The sequence below is a fragment of the Artemia sp. Qi Xiang Cuo genome, chromosome 9 (assembly GCF_049724085.1).
Source record: "Artemia sp. Qi Xiang Cuo chromosome 9, ASM4972408v1, whole genome shotgun sequence".
Taxonomy (NCBI): domain Eukaryota; kingdom Metazoa; phylum Arthropoda; class Branchiopoda; order Anostraca; family Artemiidae; genus Artemia; species Artemia sp. Qi Xiang Cuo.
In genome coordinates, this window is record NC_142802.1 from 59,299,177 (window position 1) to 59,313,851 (window position 14,675).

A 14,675-nucleotide genomic window follows, 5' to 3' on the forward strand; every position below is an offset into this window, starting at 1 on the left:
CTAGTATACAGACGTTTTCAGGGGGATTTTTTTCTGGTGGGGAAGGGTTGTGTGGAGGGTGTTATGCGGGAGGATCTATCCACAGAAGATTTTTTCACAGGGGAAGAAAATTTCCATGAATGCTGGATTTCCCAGCATGATTTAAAAAACAATCAGAAATAAAATAAATCAAAAATTTCAACTGAATGTAAGGAGCAACATTAAAACTTAAAATAAACACAAATAATTATGTATATGAGGGGGTTGGCCTCCTTGCCCTCTCAAATAACGCCCAATAACGCGGTCGAGGGGGCATCAATATCGCCCCCTCGCTATTGACGAGGTGTTTTACATAGTCTTCTCGTAGTCTTACACCAGTTTTGATCAGATAAGATAACTTTTGCTGTACCTACCAAGAAAACCCCTAAGTTCTTGTTGGGAGCAGGTGAGAATCTTCTTTTGAGGTATTCTAAAAAATACTATTTTATATTAATCTACTGGGTAATATCGCTAAATCCACACATATACAAAAGCCATTCTACTTACACAAAACACATATGCCTACATAAAAACTATTCTTTTGTAAGGAAAAGTCTTTTGGCTGTGGCCTTGAAGGTTACTAGATGACTTGCATTTCAAATCGCAACCGGTATTATATCTCATACGCAGGGAGCAAAATTTCTTGTTACATAAAGAGCTCTAGTCGTTTTTCTTACTAGATTCGATGCTTTTCGTGTATCATGACTATGGAGATCACTATTAATGGAAAAAATATTTTCAAAAGAAGGGGGAAGCAAATTTTTAAGATATTTTGCTGAATTCTTCTGTAAAAATAGTTTCAAAGAATTTTCAAAGATATGCCTCTCTCATTTTATCAAAAAGTAGATTAACCAATACAGCAACAAGTAAGGGAGTATCATCTGCAAAAAGGATTATACAAATAATATTTAATTTGACCGATAAAAGTTAAAAATAAATAGGACCTAGTATAGACCCTTGGGGTACTCCGCATCTTATCCTATTAGCTACAGAAGTTGAAGACCCATTTACCACGATTTTCTTCCGTCCACTCAAGTAAGATTTAAACCATAAGATGTTATTTCCAGTCACACCGATTTTATCTAGCGACCTTCAAAGCTTCCGGGAAAATTTTCTTTCAAATTGATTTATTTATCAAATGACATAGAATAGGTGTTATAACTGACTGAACCGATTTTAAAATATTCTGAGAAATCCCATCTACACATTCGAAAGCACTTCATTGATAATTTTGCCCACTTCAATTACATCACAAGAATTAAAAGTCATTTGAATATTTACTAGAACTTCAGATTGAACTATTTTGGGAACCTGTTTATTTTTTCTTAGCATCTGCACATAGTTTTGCACCCTCATTACAAAATTATTTACATAAATAGTTTGCTATATCATTCGAAGTGGTCAAGTTTCCCCTTTCAGTTTGTAGTTTAGTGATAATCTATATTTTACCCTTTTGACCCAGAGGGAATTTACTGTTTTCCAGGTTTTGTTTCATGTCACATTTATGCTACATAAATTCATTTTACAAATACATTTTTTTCAGCTTTTCGTTTCAATCCATTTAAGATATTCCTATTGGTTTTACATTGCTGAAAATTAATTGTACAGGATTCAGTTAAATATGCTTTACAAAGTTCGTTTTTTTAGTTTACAGAATTTAGAATAGCCTAAGTAATCCATGTTTTTCTATGCAATTTTACCCTAGCCCTTTTAGGTGGTCTTCTAAGAGGACACGTCTTATTTAATACATTTGTAAGGGTTCTAATAAAAATATCATACACAGCCGATAGGTCATCTTCTTCAAATATTGGAGAAAAATCATCATCACCCATTTCTATCTTAAATTTTTTAAATTATTTTCTCTTAAATCACGGAAGAATTTCTTATTTAAATGATCATTCATAGTTATTCTTCCACAGAAATTCTTTAATTTACTCATGAAAAAAAAAGTGGTCTGATCCATCCGTAATTAAAGCATCAGCATACGAACAGTCGAGTAGATTTTCGTCCACGAATATATTGTCAATTAGCGCTAAAGATTTCCCAGTAACTCGTGTAGGGATAGTTATCAGTGGATATAGAAAAGAAGAAATCACTAAATTGAAAAAATCTAGACAATTTTAACTTTTAAGGAGGTCAATATTAAAATCTCCCATTAGTACTTTATATTTAGATTCACTATTAAAAATTTTCATTAAAGTCTCCATATTCCTAATTGAAATATTATCATGATATGATGCTGTCTTAGCCTATATACTAAACCAACAACTATATTTTTATCACAATTACCATCAACTTCAATGAAAAGAGTCTCTAGCCTTCCCTCAAGCCACAGCGAGAGATCTTCCCTCACCCAATATGTAACTCCTTCTTTCATCAACAATGACAAACCTCCTCGCTCCATAATATGCCGTTCTTTTCTTTCACTAACATATCATGGAAATTAGGAATCCCAAATTGAATAATTATTCCTATTTGAGACAAATGCCTCACTAAGTCCTATTACTAACGGTGATTCTTGTCAATCACTCGTAAAGTTATACATATACTGTCCTATGGTCTTGACAATTCCAAATGAAAAAACAATATCATCTGTAACTGACTAATATTTCAGTGACTGTTTTTTCACATAATTACTTGCTTTCATAGACTGCGGATTATTTCCTTCACTTAAATTGTCATTAGCAATGTAGGTAGATATTAATTGGTTAACAGACAGCCTACTACTTTCTACATCTGACAGTCTGTCGGTCATACTATCCATAACAAAACATTAACCCACTGAAAGATTGCAATTCTAAAATATCTAAACAACAAACCAACAAGAAACTTGTAAAAAAAAAAACTAAGGATGCAAAAAAAAGGAATTCCAGATAGCAAAAAAAACTGAATATTGATTGAATATATCACAATAGTGGATTACTATTCATTGATTAGGTCATTAAGAGACCTGATTTCAAGAGGGCCGAACTATTTTCTGGTTTAGCTAAAATGCGGCCACCATGAGTCCACACATTCCTAACACAAAATTTATCACGTGCCACATTTAACAGTTGTTTGCGCTTTGGTGTTAAGTACTCAGATATAAATACTTTTGATCGGGTCAGTTTCTTCTTATTCGCAAGCACGCACTTTGCACAATCAGTAGAACGAAAGGTGACAAGAACAAGTGGGAGAAAATTATCCACTAAAGACGCTCAAGAAAGTAAGTGCTCGGTTGACGTAATATCCGTAGTAATCATACTGATTCTCAACTTAGTACCAAATAGTCCTAAAACACAATTAGTTAGTGTTTCTCCTCCTGTCTGAGACAGTCCATGGATTAGAAGAACAGTCGACCTTCTTTCCTGTTCTAAATCGTTGTTGCGGTATTCTAGAATCTCAATACGGTTTTCAAGCGATATAACTTGAGCATGAAACCCTTTAAGCATTTTTTCAACACTAGCAAACTTGGAACTGTAGTCCAGATTGATCGCATCATAGATCTCAGTGACTATAGTGTTAATTACTTGTTCATTGATCACATTTTTGTCCCCCTGAACATTTCTCAGTCACCTGCTTGGAGTTGATTTTAACGCGATTCTTGAGGACATTTCTGCGTTCTGGGAGTATATTTCCAAGTAGTAGTTTTCACAATTTTGAAAATAAATTATTCTATTTTCTTCAAATTTGTTTTTTATTAGTTTATATAGGTTTGGTTAGGTTAAAATAGTATTTTTTAGGTTACGCATTTGATGTATACTATGCTCCCCCCCCCCTAGTGTGCAACGATATAGCCTAAATTTGTTTTTAAACTCCTATATTTTCGTCATAACTTTGTTTTATTTCATTAGCATTCACCAAACTTCACTTCTCGAGTGTGACCACTTTTGCTCATATCTACGTACTTTTTATGAATTTTATCATTTTTAAGTGAGACATAGCACTGAAAACAACACTTTTGGTGCCGCTTCTTAAGTGCAAAATTTTGAGAACATAAAACGGTATCATTTAATATTTATGGTCCATTAAACCTTCACTGGAGGCTAGCAAGAACACCAGCCGCAAATTCCTCCTCCAGCCCCCCTTAACAAGCTACGCAATTAAAGTCCTGCAATCAATAATATTTTAAATTGCATTATTAGAGGCGTGGTTCTGCTATTACAGCACTGGACTTTAAATTGAATTATCATGCGTTCGATTCCAGCTTGGATTTTTTCCACAATCATGGTTTGTCCCTTCTTATTATTATTTTTCAGAGAATCCAATAATTTTGCAAACGTGATGCACTCATTTTTGAAAGCATATCCCAGGAAGGCTCATTTAAAACCTATTACTCATATCTACGTGCTCTTTATCAATTTTACCATCTAAAAGTGCCATATGGCACTAAAACGGCACTTTTGGTACCACTTCTTAAGTGGAAGAGCTTGGGAGCATAAAACGATACCATTACAATAATTATGGTCCAAAGCCCTTGATACTTGGAGGTTAATAAGACCCCTCACATATACTTCTCCTCCGGACCCTCTTAGTAAGTTTCATAAATCGCCTACTCATCTTAAAAGTGAAACTTTCTTCATCTCAAATGAGTGAAACCTACTTTTTCCAGTTCAGTTGTGTTGCAGCCCTTCCAACAATGTGAAATGATTCTTAAACATCCATGGTGTGATATTACATCCTGTCACTAGTCAAAGCAAACTAACCGGTGTCCTCAAGAGTCGCGTTAGTAATGAACTAAAATGAGCTAGGTTAAGAACCGCGTTAATAATCAACTTTTCTTTGTCTTTGAGACGGTCAGCCCACACCGAAGCTCCCTAATTATTAATTTACAAATGGCCTTCACAATTTTGCTAATAAAGATTCTATTTTCATCATGTTTTACTGTCACCAAACTTCATTTCTCGAGTTTGTTTTACATAATAGACAAGTACCGCAAAAGTTTTCAAATGAGCCATTAAACATCACTCTAAGAAGTTCTGGTAGCCCATTAGCCCCAGATTTTCCACTCGAGACATGGTACCAAAAGTGACGTTTTAAGTGCCATTTGAAACTTGCCGATTGTGGAACTTATAGGAAGAACGTAGACATGAGCAATATTGGTTGTATGAGCTATCAAAAATCTATCTAGATGTTCTGGTAGCCCGCTAGCCCCACCCCTCGAGAAATGGCATATAAAGTGCGTTTTTTCGTTCCATATGGCATTTGCAGACGGCGGAATTTATATAAACCACATGCATATGAGAAATAGCCTTTGAATGACCTCTTAAGCATCTCTCTATGATGTTCTAGTAACCCGCTAAGCCTGGAAAAAAAGAAGAAAAAAAAATGACCATTTTAACATTTTTAACTTTTAGTTACTATGGGCTGTGGTTCGCCCTATGGGCTGAGGTTGCAGCTAATGCTTATACCATGACAAAGAGTTCATTGCAAATTCTCACCAAAAACTAGTTAACATTGAGATTTGTGAAATCAAATAGATGATAGAATTTTTAAAATCCTAGTAAATATAAGCAATATCTTTTAATTGATCTATTAAACATCTATTTACGATGGCGTGGCAGCCATGCCAGCCATAATTTTTCAATAGCTTAGTGATGATCAGACGATTTATGAAACTTACTAAGGGGGCTGAGAGGGGGAGTGTACGGGAGGGGTTCTTCTAAGCCTCCAGTTAAGGGTTCTGGAACACAACTGTTGCATTAGTACCTGTTTTGTACTTCAGGGCTTTTCCGCTTAAGAAGTAGAGCCAAAAGTGTTGTTTTCAGTGCTTTATCGCAAATACGAACGGTAAAATTGATACCAAAGTTTTCAAATGAACCATTAAACATCACTCTAAAACGTTCTGTTAGACCAATAGCTGCAGCTTTTCCACTTGAGACACGGCACCAAAATTGCCGTTTTTAGAGTAATTTGGAACTTGCTGATGGTAAAATCAAACAGTTCGTGGAAACGACCTGTAAGTAAGGAGCAACCCGGCTCATTGGTAACCCAACTCTAAAACACGGAATTTTGACACCAATAGGTGCATCAAAAGAATCAGATTTTAATGCTGATTTCAAATATATAAGTATCATCAAGTTCACTTATACCCATCAAAAGTTACGCACCTGAGAAAATTTGGCTGATTTTAGAAAAAAGGGTGAAAGACCCCCTAAAAGTTATAGAATATTAATGAAAATCACACCATCATATTCAGCGTATAAGAGAACCCTACTGTTGAGGTTTCAAGCACCTATCTACAAAAATGTGGAATTTTGTATTTTTTGCCAGAAGAAAGATCACGGATGCGTGTTTATTTGGGGTTTTTTTCCTAGGGGTGATCTTATCAACCCAGTGGTCCTAACATATCGTGGGAGGGCTCATTGGAACGGAAATTAAAAGTTCTAGTTCCCTTTTTAAGTGACCAAAAAAATGGAGGGCAGCTAGGCTCCCTCCCACGCTCATTTTTTCCAAAGTCACCCGATCAAAATTTTGAGACATCCATTTTGTTCAGCATTGTCGAAAATATGATAATTATGTCTTTAGGGATGACTTAATCACCCGAAGTCCCCGGGGGGAGGGCTGAAAGTTATGAACTTTACCCAATGTTAACATATAGTATTGGTTATTGGGAAGTATACAGACGTTTTCAGGAGGGATTTTTTCTGGTAGGTGGGGGGGGGGGGGATGCGGGGGTTATATGGGAGGATCTTTCCATGAAGGAAGTTTTCATGGGGGAAGGGACATTGCTATGAAGGGGGTGGCGGATTTCCCATTATTATTAAAGAAAAAGATCAGAAATTAAATTAAAAAAAAAACAAATTTTCCAACTGAAAGTAAGGAGCAACATTAAAACTTAAAACGAATAGAAAATATTACGTATATTATTGGGTTCAACCCCTAGTCAATACCTCGCTCTTTAAGCCAAGGATTTTTTAGTACTTTCATAAGAGCTATGTATTCTAATTAACGGTCTTTGTGATTAAGGGATCATTTTTAAAGAATTGAAACAAAATTCGAACTTTAGATTAAAGAGCAAGGTATTGACTAGGGGTGAACCCCCTAATATACGCATTAAAAATCTATGAATATAGAATTTCGTTACGTAAGTTAATTCGTAAGTTACGTATATTATACGTACTAATATATTCTCTGAGGCCAACCTGACTCTTATACATGATAATGGTAATAAGCTTACCTTAGCTATGGATGTCAGGTATTGTACGTACTAATAAAATTATACGTACTAATAAAAACATTCGTAAATAAAATTAAACAAGTTTCGAGAAAGCCATTTAACTAAGTAAAAGTAAAGTCAATATGCAATTGTTTTTTAATTATTCATATACGGTGAGCCAAAATCAAAACCTGCATTAATTAAAAAACGTTCAAAAATTACATAAAAAAACAAGTTTTTTAACTGAAAGTAAGGAACGACGTTAAGACTTAAAACGAACAGAAATTATTCCTTATATGAAAGGGGCTGTCCCCTCCTCAACGCCTCGCTCCTTACGCTAAAGTTTGACTTTCTCACAACTCTATTTTTTTTAAACAATGAAAAACTATAGCGTAAAGAGCGAGGCGTTGAGGAGGGGACAGCCCCTTTCATATACGGAATAATTTTTGTTCGTTTTAAGTTTTAACGTCGTTCCTTACTTTCAGTTAAGAAAACTTGTTTTTTTTATTTAATTTGTACAAAGGACGTAAGTAGGAAGGCCTTATGAGCTACAAGTAGGACTCCATATATGGGCATAGACTCCCTAGAGAGAGCACCTGTGCTGTCAGTCCGGATCCACACCATATATGAGCATGTTTTTATGGTTTTTGTCACTGAGAATGAAAAATCAGGATTTTTCTCTCTTTGATGGATGTTTCATGGATGGTTATGAGTGATGGTCAATTTATTTGTTGTTTTTCTTGGATGTCAACAGCAATTTATGTCTGTTTTATGGTTTTTGTCACTGAGACTGAAAAAACAGGATTTTTCTTACTTTGATGTATTTTCAAGATCAATTGATTTGTTGTTGTTGTTGTTCGTCCAGGTGTACGCTAGGGGAATGTATTGATATAGGGGAACTAAATTTCTAAGGACAATTTGTTTTCTTGGATGTCAACAAGAGTTCACATCAACAATTGCTGGATTATCGAGTCTAGCGGGGACAGGGTCAATTACACCTCATTCATGATCAATTGATTTGTTGTTGTTCCTCCTGGTGTGCGCTAGGGAGAATGTTTTGATCCAGGAATAGGAAACCGGAAGTACATGCATCCTTCTAAACCAATCAGAGGGACGGTTACATCTTCTTCTAGGTCGATCAGAGAGTAGCTTACATATGATTTTCCCTTTGCAAAACAATTCGCCCTTGGGATATCGTAAATAACGGACATGCGTTGTGATTAAACATTCAGAAAGTTCCAAGACATAATGGATAAAACACTGAGTATTATTGATGAGCTAGAAGCCTTGGATAAAATGATTAACAATGTGAGTACATTTTCATTCTTTATTTTCAAATAAAATTATTTTACATAGTAATCCCCCCCCACACACAGTACAAACTCCACTATACTATCTTTATAATTGCTAGAAAACTTAAAGTCCGCTTTTTTACCACATACCCCCCCCCCCCACTGTTAACGACTCTAATTCTTGCATTAGAAATAACTCTGTTTCTCGATAAATTCATGCTTTCTCTATTTCTAGCTAAAAGTGGCAGACAACATCCGTCAACTCTTTGGTATTAAGCTACTCTGGTTTAACATAAGCTTCCCGCAAGATTATAATTATCCGTCACCCGTTTGAAGCACTTCCTGTTTGTTTACGTTAGCAGTTTAGACGAAAGGTTTCACAGATCCAAAAGGATGGTTTCTCCCGTCAAAATAAAACAGTTGCAAGCAAAATGAGATTGTAATAATTAAGCTAGGTGTACGCAACCTATATGGAAGAATGAACCGAGTTACCCCCCAAAATGATTGCTAACAATATTTTTTAGGACATTATGTAAAAAGGGGGAGGGGCTATGCCTCAATTCTATCACCATCATTATAAAGTGAAAACAAACTGTTTCTTCACATGAAAAGTAAGGGGCTGGGATTTCTAAGAAAAAGAATACATAGCATTATTATGTGTAAATTGAATACCTTTTACATCTAAGATCGTAAATTTAGGCCTAAAAGCCACTGGGTTAACAATCTTTTTCTATTTTAAAGCCTATAGACGGGAACATTTAAAGAAATTCTCAACAAGATAAAAATGGGAGCATTTCTCATAAATTTTACTTTTTGCTTTGCTTTTGGCTTAGGGGGAGGGGGCTTCTTAGTGATAAATGCTTTCTAGACAAAATTATGGTTAGGGGGGTGCGAGTAGTAATTTTCCTTTGTAAAAAAGGGGGAAATTATGTCGATACTAACTTTTTCTTCTTTGAGGCCAGTTATGATGAATATACAGCCCCTCCATCGAAGAGAGCAAGGAAGGATGATGCAAACCCTGTGAAGGTGACAGTTACGCAATATGGTCGCTGGCCGAAGCCCCCCAAACAACTGTTGCCTGCCCAAGCCGCAGCCCATTCTGCGCAGGATTGTGACATCACTTGCCCATCCGCTCTCCATGGGCCTTTAAAAGCTGCCCCTTCTACGTTAGGTCAGTAGGTTGCTCTCCAGCATGCTATGCCAGGTCCGTTCGGTACCCAAATACAGTCGAAATTTGCAAATTTGAGCATTTTCGCCACTTTTTTCTAAATATTTATTGCATCTTTTTAGGCCTTTTCTTTTCGCTTTTTTTTCAACAGTGTAAAATTGTCTTAGAGTTTTTCAAAGATATTTTTTCGCTAAAGATGTTTTCTCCCCACTCAATTTGAAGGAGAGAAATTATACCATTTGTTTCTTACACATATGGATTCTAATTTGCGTAATATTGTTGACAACTTTCAATTACAACTTGCCAAGATTTTGGGAGACATTCAATAAGAGTTAACGGTTCCCATTTAATCGCATTTTCCAGAATATCTTGAAAATAATAGACTTATATTAACGAATATAAGGTCAAAGGAGGTCGGTTTATACACATTCAAAATAAGCTATTTTCAGGAGATGATCTGAATGAGTGAGGCTATCCATTTCAAACGAAGTAATGACACCGGTTTTTTTTCCAAAGCAGATTTGGGCTATTAATATGAAATGTTTTTTGAGGGGTGATTCTTTGAACAAAGTAAATACCTACTTTGTCATGTCTTACGTTACCTTTAGTTGGAATTTACAGCATGTATGGAATAAACCAAATTCAACTAAGCACATGTAAATATTAATCCAATTTTTAAAAATAGGGTGATTTAGACACTATAGAAATAATCTATTTTTCATTTATAGGTTGTTCTGGTTCCATACTCGCCATCTCCCCCCTGCTCGTCAGTTGGAGAAGGAGAGGACGCGCCTATGGGGCTTTAAGACAATGAAATATCTCAGAAGGTCAGCCTTAATTAATTTCAATTTATTCCTGATACCATTGATGACTTTTTAAGTGATTATTTTAATTTAGATAATAGCACAGTTGAGCAGGGGGACTTGAGTCCAAACACATTACAAATTTTAGAGGATTTTTCCAATGAATTAACAGGGAGCCCTCATCTAGCCCCTGATAACATAGTTCCACTTCAATCGAATGAAGTGGCTACCCATAGCCCTATCATTGGACAATATGGGGGAGGTGGTGGTAATAATAATAATATAAAAGAGGAGGTGGGGGGTGAGGGAGGGGGTGATGATAATAATATACAAGAGGGGGTGGGGGAGGATGGGAATGAGGAGGAGGGGGTAATATCCAATTGACGACATTTCCCGAGTTTCATCTCACAAATACAATTTTAAATACAATAGTTGTCTACACTGCAACCTTTGGAGATCCATTTATTTCACTTTTGTGTGGTAATTTTGTGGTTGACCCCGTTGAAATTGTGCATGAATATGTAGATAGAATTCGTGCACTGCTGGAGAACCAAATTCAATTGTGGGGTGGTAAGGATTCAATTAAGATTTCTATTGTTTTAAAGGTGTTTTATTTAAATGAGGGAAAAAGTGAGGTATATTATCATTATGTAAATGCCGAGATGCGTGTGAGCAATCCAAATTTTGAGAGTTTTGTGGGTGCCTTTTCCGAGTGGATAGGTCATATTATTGCGCATCTCAAGAATTATAACGACAATGGGAGCGGGTCTGTAGTTCATTATGTCGAAAATTTAAGCGTTAATATTCGTAAATTTAAGAAAGATTTTACTTTAAGAGGGGGGCATAGGGATAAGGGTACAGCTTTAAAATATTATCCTGATCTAGAAGGTTGTCGTGGTGTCCAGCGGATTTGTTTTGAAACAAGTCAAAAATGTTTCAAGTACGCTTTCCTCATGTCAGCTGGCCGACCTTTGAAAGATGAAGCCTCAAAGACGAATTTAGATCACTGGGCTGTACATGGGGAGGAGGGGTCCAATTTTCTCATTGTAGATTTTTCTTGTTTAGAGGGAAAATACCAAGTAATGCTTAGGCATATTGACATTTTTGAAAGGGCCAATGCCTATTTAAATATCGGCGTTACTGTGGTTCAGTATGAAACTGAATTTGAAGATGGGGTTCGTTCTAAAGGGAAGAGGGTGGTGTTCTCAGTAAGTGGTCCGTCGATTGAACTGGTTAAACACTGGGTTTGGTTGTTGTACACACCACCATCTAGTGACTAGCCTATTGAATTGGCCATTTCAATCTAATTATAGATATTATTAGAGTTCTAGGGGAGGGTAAGACTAGGGGGGTAAGTTTCTACTGTCCGTCATGCATGTCTCGATTTTGGACAGAATTAAAGTAGCAAAATAATGTGAAGCACTGTAGACGGCATGGCTACCAGTCAGTGGAAACGGTTTCAGCGGATAGGGCCATTTTACGTTTCAAAAATTTTCAAAAAACTCTCCTCCAGAGCAATAAAATCTTGTTGGACTGTGAGGCGAAGCTGGTGGAAGTGAACAATCCTCGATTTCCAAACCGAATATAGGAACATCAAGCTATTGCAGTCCCCTTCGCCCGTGCACAAAGAGACAGTCCTAACACCATGCAGTTGTTAGAAATAGTTGAAACGTTGGATGAGGTAGAGTGCATGATCAAGGCACTGACTAAATTAATTGGCACAGCTAATGGCACTATTTCTCGTTTGAGAAATACGCATTATCCTATGGTGTTGTCTGCAGAGGATCGTCTCGCGATTAAAAATAAAAAAAATATGCTGGGTTTGTAAGGGGGAGTTTGAAGAGGGGGATAAGGGGACTAAAGGGAAAAGAGGGGGAAGGGGAAGGTCAGAGAACATGATCACTTGTGGCAGGAAATATCCTCTGGGGGTAGTAATTTTAGAGGGGTAGCGCATCAATCGTGTAACATAAACATTAGACAACAGTTTTTTATCCCAGTTTTTATTCACAATGCAAATTATGATTTAAAATTTATTTTACCGGCACTGGCACGTATGCACAGGGAGGGAGGGGGAGTAGATAGTCCATGGGTAAATAATTCATTTACCTATAACATCATTCCCAAATCCGCCGAGAAGTTGGTGCTTCTCGAGTTGAAATGGCAGGTAGTAAATAATGGGCATACGTGTTGGAATAAAATCAGGTTTTTAGATTCCTTTAGTTTTTTTCCCAAGGCATTGAGTCAATTGATTCAAGTGCAGAAAAGCGACATTTTTGATATTTTCCTTTGCTTAAACAGCACTTTCCAGACAGTGAAATGTATGACCTATTGACCTGTAAAGGTGTATATGCATACGACTATTACTGTTCTGGCGCTCGCTTAAGCGAGGTGAAACTTCCTCCGATTGAAGCTTTCTATTATTCACTCACCAACAGTGAATGCACAGCCGAGGACTATGAGTTTGCCAAGAAGGTGTGGTCTAAGGGGAATTATAAAAATGGGTGGGATTATTGTAGACTGTACTTGGCCAGTAACGTTTTAACTCTGTTGGACATAGCCTGCAAGAACACAGACCAAATCTATTCAGAGTTTGGACTAGATATAGGCTATTATTTTTCCACACCATATTTGGTGATGGACTTGATTTTTAAGATTAGTAGGAAGTAAATAGGCATAATAATTGATGGGGATCAACACCTTTTTGTAGAAAGATCATTGCACGGAGGGTATGTTTTTCATGGGAATCGCGTCTTGTCAACCGATCCATGCGAACAAAACACCGGTGCAAAGTCAAATGCATTGTTCTTGGACATGAACGCATTGTACTCCTCGGCAATGTCTCAATACTCTTTGCCGTGCGGGAACTATCAATGGCTTGAGAATCCTTGTGAGTTCCCCGACATTAACACTGTCGAGGACAATGGGCCACAAGGATGGTTCTTTGAAATTGACGGGCACATTCCGTTGGAGCTTCATGATTCAGTCAGAGATTTTGTTTTTCCCTGTATCAATCGACCAGTGACCAGGGACTCACTGAGCCCCTAAAATCGATCATTGGTTGAGGATATGGGGATGCACTGGAGCCCCTCTAAGCAAAAACTGATTGCAGATCTGGACCCTAAGGAGAATAACGTTGTTCATCATGTGCTTTTGCACTGAGTGGTGAACAATGGTTTCAAGATCACCAAAATGCATAGGGTCCTGCAATTCAGTCAGAAACCCTACTTAAAGACTTTTATCGACACTTTTGTTGATAAACGCTCTAGGGCAAACAGCAAAGTGGAGAAGGAAATGTACAAACTCATTCTAAATTCAGCGTTTGGCAAAATGTGTGAAAGCGTACGGAACAGATCTCGTTGCGACGTCGTGACTGACCCCCTAGAGTGTGCATGAATTATTGCCCACCCAAATTTTACATCGTTCACGAGCATAGAGGCTGGCATGGTTCTTCTACTCAGGAAAAAGCGAAATGTGGCACTGAACAAGAATATAGCAGGAGGTAGTTCAGCACTTGAAATTTCCAAAAAGCTCATGTTGTCATTTTTTTACAATATGTGCAAAGTGCAATGGCCACGGGAGGGGGAGGTTCAAGTTTACTGTGGGGATACAGATTCTCTGCTGTTAAAAGTAAAAACCGAAGATTTATCGGGTGATTTAGAAAAAGGGGAACACATCAGCTCGCAGGTGGATTTCACCAACTGGAATCCGTCCCTTTACCCCGAGTTGGTGAAGCGTCAAGCCCCCAACCAACTACTAATGTTAAATTCAGAGACGGGGAGTGATTTGATATCCAGGGGGTTGTTCCCGGGTCCTAAAGTTTATTGCGTAGAAACTCATAACGGGGATGTAAAGCAGGCGTGTAAAGGGGTGCCTACACATTTTGTAAAGAGAAACTTCAACATGAGCGTGTGCAGGGACTGTGTATAAAGTGGCATAGTGCTGAGAGCACAGGTGCTTGCAATTTGCTCCCTACAGTACAGAACTTATGTTGTGAGAGTGGAAGAAAATTCAATGTCGTGTATATCCGACAAAGTCTATGTGCTTGAGAATGGTCTAAATGTATTACCACATGGCCACTACCGTATTTCAGACCGAGTTGTATGCATAGACTATCGCAATAAACTTGGTCTGGATAAATTAACCTGAATACTCTAACCACCAACCAAACCCCTTTCATAAATTAACTAGCCTAATCTAACCTGCAGTGACAACTGTTGTATACAGTTTTTTCCACATCGCCCCACGGCTCCCGGGGG

General features: G+C 37.3%; 1 long non-coding RNA gene across 1 annotated transcript in view; it reads left to right on the forward strand.

Moving 5' to 3' along the window:
- LOC148948885 (uncharacterized) overlaps positions 1-3,024 on the forward strand; it is a 52,557-nt gene extending 49,533 nt beyond the window's left edge. The window contains exon 4 of the long non-coding RNA XR_016142251.1: positions 2,956-3,024. This is a non-coding gene — a long non-coding RNA (uncharacterized LOC148948885). The remainder of the gene's footprint in view (positions 1-2,955) is intronic.
- Positions 3,025-14,675: the final 11,651 nt, after the last annotated feature.